Source organism: Elephas maximus, chromosome 6 (assembly GCF_024166365.1).
Source record: "Elephas maximus indicus isolate mEleMax1 chromosome 6, mEleMax1 primary haplotype, whole genome shotgun sequence".
NCBI lineage: Eukaryota > Metazoa > Chordata > Mammalia > Proboscidea > Elephantidae > Elephas > Elephas maximus.
This window is the reverse complement of record NC_064824.1, coordinates 132,562,323-132,567,881: the sequence shown is the minus strand read 5'-3', so window position 1 is coordinate 132,567,881 and position 5,559 is coordinate 132,562,323.

Below are 5,559 nucleotides of genomic sequence, written 5' to 3'. Positions count from 1 at the left end.
ATGAGAAGCTCATTTGTTCTGTAAACCTTAATCTAAAGTTCAATTAAAAAAAAAAAATTGGTTGACCTTCAACCATTTCAGAAGGTAGCACATAATTGAGAACCAATGGTACCGAAGGAAGAAGTCCAATCTGTAGTGAAGGCATTGGCAAAAACAAGGCTCCAGGAATTGATAGAACACCAATTGAGATGTTTCAACAAATGGACACAGCGCTGGAGGTGCTCACTCGTCTATGCCAAGAAATTTGAAAGACAGCTACCTGGCCAACTAACTGGAAGAGATCCATATTTATGCCTATTCCCAAAAAAGGTGATTCGACTGAATGCAGAAATCATCAAAAAATATCATTAATATCACATACAAGTAAAATTTTGCTGAAGACCATTTAAAAGCTACTGCAGCAGCACATAGAGAACTGTCAGAAATTCAAGCCAGATTCAGAAAAGGACATGGAACCAGGGATATCATTGCTGATGTCAAATGGATCTTCGCTAAAAGTAGAGAATACCAGAAAGATGTCTACCTGTATTTTATTGACTACGCAAAGGCATTCGACCATGCAGATCCTAACAAATTATGGATAACGTTGCAAAGTATGGGGATTCCAGAACACTTAATTGTGGTCATAAGGAACCTGTACATAAACCAAGAGGCAGTCAAACAAAACAAGGGAATACTGCATGGTTTAAAGTCAGGAAAGGTGTGCGTACAGGTTGTATCCTTTCACCATACTTATTCAATCTGTATGCTGAGTAAATAATCCAAGAAGCTAGACTGTATGAAGAAAAACACGACATCAGAATTGGAGGAAGGCTTATTTAACAACCTGTGTTATGCAGATGACACAACCTTGCTTGCTGAAAGCAAAGACGACTTGACTGATGAAGATCAAAGATCACAGCCTTCAGTATGGATTACACCTCAATATAAAGAAAATAAAAATCCTCACAACTGGACAAATCAACAACATCATGATAAATGGAGAAAAGATCGAAGTTGTCAAGGATTTCATTTTATTTGGATCCACAACCAACGCCGATGGAAGCAGTAGTCAAGAAATCAAATGATGCATTGCATTGGGCAAATCTGCTGCAAAAGACCTCTTTAAAGTGTTGAAAAGCAAAGATGTCACATTGAAGACTAAGGTGTGCCTGACCCAAGCCATGGTGTTTTCAATTGATCATATGCATGCCAAAGCTGGACAATGAATAAGGAAGACTGAAGAAGAATTGACACCTTTCAATTATGGCATTGCGGAAGATTATTAAACATGCCATGGAATGCCAGAAGAATGAACAAATCTGTCTTGGAAGAAGTACAGCCAGAGTGCTCCTTAGAAGCAAGGATGGCAAGACTTCATCTCACATACTTTGGACAAGTTACCAGGAGGGACCAGTCCTTGGAGAAGCACATCATGCTTAGTAAAGTAGAGGGTCAGTGAAAAAGAGGAAGACCCTCAATGAAATGGACTGACACGGTGGCTGCAACAATGGGCTCAAGCACAACAAGGATTGTGAGGATGGTGCAGGATCAGGCAGTGCTTCGTTCTGCTGTACCTAGGGTCGCTATGAGTCAGAATCAACTCGATGGCACCTAACAACAGCAACAACAACATATTCATTGCAAATAGTTTTCAGCTTCCCATGCACTTTTTAACTTGCCAATGGTGTTTTTTACTGTTCCAATGTTTTTAATTTTCAGTTAGATCTATCAATCTTTCACTTTATTGTTTCTGCCTTTTTGTGTGTGTGTGTCATTTTTTAACCAGAGAGCCTCACAGTCATACAGGTTCAGCCTCTACTAGTAAAGGTGATCTGGTAGACAGCAGGGAGAACACCGGTGCTCAGGGATGCTGAGATTCTGAACCCTTGGTAGGCTGCCCAGAAGTTGTAAGTAACTGCCTTCAGGAGTGGGCAATCCCTCATTCCAACCAGAGAGGCCTGGGCCCCTCCTCTCCTGATTGCTTCTCCTTATTTCTCACACCTTGATTTTCTCTTCTTGTCAACCCCTTTTGTTGGTCCAGTACATTGACTCTATGCATAGCAATCAAGTGTCACCTCCTCCAGAAAGTTTTCCCTGATTCCTCCAGCCAGAATCAACCCCATCCTCTTTTGAAGGCCAATAGCACTTTTTGAAGTCTCTCTTATGAAACTTGCTATTTCATTCTTTGTATTCTAGTTAATTATGGAATCCCCCAGTGTTCCCTCAACATCTGGAAGGTGAGAAGTAAGAACATTGCCAGAGAGAAAATTATAAGATGGTAGTGAACACACACATGCAGAAGATGGAACAGGAGATGTCTTTACTCCTCCCTTTGAGACTCTTTCAGTCCATACAAAGTCCACATTGCATCGATACTCAGCAGTCTCTTCTACCTTTGACCTTACTCTCTGTTCTCTCCTCACTGCCAGGGCCCAAGTGGTCTCTTCTAACACTCTTCCCTCCCTACAGGGACAGAACTTATTATATAACAAAAGTGGTTGTTCAATTCAGAGGAAAAAGGATTGTTTTACTTAGTAAATGGCCCTGGCATATTGGTTGGCCGTCTAAAACTCTAACTCTCCAGTCACAAAAAAAACTCTACATGGATTATATACATAAGTGTAAACAATAAACAAATATTTCAGAAGAAAATTTAGGAGGTATTTGTGGTAGTGCAGCAGTTAAGAACTCAGCTGCTAACCAAAAGGTCAGCAGTTCAAATCCACCAGTCAGTCCTTGGAAACCCTATGGGGCAGTTCTACTCTTTTCTATAGGGTCATTATGAGTTGGAATCGACTTGACAGCAGCAGATTTGGTTTTTGATTTTTGTATAAACTTGAGTTGGGAAAGAAATTCTTCAGTGAGATAGGAAACTCAAAAGACATAAAAGATAGTCTGGACCATACAAATTTTAATTGTTTATTTGGCAAAAGATATCATGAATAGAATCAAAGCTCATCCAATACTGGAGAAAATACATTGGTAACAGCTATGACAGAAAAAAGGTTAACATATCTAAGTTAAAGTATTCAAAAACTTTCTACAGTTTGATAAGGAAAAGCAAATAACCAAGAGAAGGTGGGCAAAGGATAGGCACAGGAAATTCACAGAGCAGGCGATGAAGATGGCCAACAAATGTAGGGAAGGTGCTCCGTTTCTCTGGAAATAAGGGGGCTGGGATTAAAACAATGATGAGATGCCATTTTTTCAACTATCAGATGGAAGGAAGTGGGCAGGTAGCAAAGGTTGAATAACAACATCCTGAATGGATCAAGAGGCAAAGGAAACATAGACTGGGTATGTTTCTGGTCAGAATGTGATTGCTGTACTGTTTTGGGGCACAAATCTAGCAGAATTCATTAAAATGTCATATACTCATCTTCCTTGTTCCAGGAACTCCACTGTGAGGAAATGTATTCTACAGAAATACAAATATATAAGCCCATCCAGTCCGTCTGTGACTGGAGGCTTGTGTGTTGCTGTGATGCTGGACAGGTTTCAGTAGAGCTTCCAGACTAAGACAGACTGGGAAGAAAAGCCTGAAGATCTACTTCCAAAAAGTCAGTCAATGAAAACCCTATGGATCACAATGGTCCTTGTTGTGTATGAGGTCACCATGAGTCGCTGGCCAACTAGATGGCAGCTAACAAGAAAAATGTAAAGAAAAGACACATTTGCAAGTATCTTTATTGCAGCATTGTTTGAACTCGAAAAAATGAAAAATCACCTGATCATCTATGGGTAAGAGAGTGGTTGAATAAATTATGAAATATACACATTATAGGGTTTTAAATGATCATTAAAAAGTAGTTAAATATATATTCATGATTACTAAGTGTCTGAGGGAGGCAGAAAAAGTGGAGTTTTTACCTAAGGTTCATTGAGTTTAGGCTAATGGAGTAATTTGGAAAAGGATTTTGATAATGATTACACAATATGAAGAACGTAATCAATGTCACTGAACAATCTCTGTAGAGATTGTTGAGTGAGAACCTAAAAAGCTGTGTAAACCATTACCAAAAACACAATAATAATCACACAGTATTTACCTGGATAGGTAGAATTCGGGATAAAGCTTGCATTCCTAGCCTCCCTTGCAGTTAGGTGTGGTTTTGTGATTAAATTATAGCAAATGGGTTGAGAACAGATGTGATGTGTAGAACTTTTGGGTGGTGCTTTTTAGAGAAGGGGAATACCATCCTCCCACCATTTTTTTTTCTTCTTCTTCTTCCTTTGGTTGGAGTGAAGACATGGTGGTGAAGACATGAATGAGTAACTAGAGAGACAGTGCAACAAGCTAGAAGGAGCCTGAGTCCCTGACACCACAGAACACCCATATCTCTCAGACTACTTATACTAGACTATTTTGGGAATGAGAAATAATACCAGAAAAATGTTTACCTGTGTTATTGACTATGCAAAGGCATTCGGTTGTGTGGATCATAACAAGCTGTGGATAACATTGGAAAGAATGGAAATTTCAGAACACTTAATTGTACTCATGCAGAACATGTACATAGACCAAGAGGCAGCCACTTGAACAAAACAAGGGGATACTGTGTGGTTTAAAGTCAGGAAAGGCGTGCAGCAGGGTTGTATCCTTTCATCATACTTACTCAATCTGTACGAGAAGCTGGACTATATGAAGAAGAGCAAGGCATCACGATTGGAGGAAGATTCATTAACAACCTGCATTATGCAGATGACACAACTTTGCTTGCTGACAGTGAAGACGACTTGACTGATGAAGTTCAAAGGCCTTTGGTATGGATTACACCTCAATGTAAAGAAAATAAAAATTCTCACAACTGAACCAACAAGCAACATCATGATAAACAGAGAAAAGATTGAAATTGTCAAGAATTTCATTTTATTTGGAGCCACAATCAACACCCATGGAAGCAGCCATCAAGAAATCAAACAACACATTGCATTGGGTAAATCCGCTGCAAAAGACCTCTTTAAAGTGTTAAAAAGCAAAGATGTCACTTTGAGGACTAAGGTGCACCTGACCTAAGCCATGGTATTTTCAGTCACCTCGTATGCATGTAAAAGCTGGACAATTAATAAGGAAGATCAAAGAAGAATTGATGCATTTGAATTACGGCGTTAATGAAGAATGTTGAATATACCATGAACTGCCAGAAAAGCAAACAAATCTGTCTTGGAAGAAGTACAGCCAGAATGCTTCTTAGAACCAAGGATGGCAAGACTATGTCTCACATGCTTTGGACATGTTATCAGGAGGGACCAGTTCCTGGAAAAGGATATCACGCCTGGTAAAGTAGAGGGTCAGTAAAAAAGAGGAAGACCCTCAATGAAATGGATTGCCACAGGTGCAGGACGGGGCAGTGTCTCTTTTTGTTGTCTATAGGGTTGCTATGAGTCAGAACTGACTCAAAGGCACCTAACAACAACAAGGTTGTAAGAGTTTCGGGGGAGATTACGCGCTTGTCTTTTAATATTACTTTATTTTAATTCTTTAAACAAATAAAATGTTTTAAAAATCTGAGTAGCCCTGAGCTAGTTATCCAAATTGTCCCAGTTGGATAAACACTTTCTTTTTTTTTTAAATAA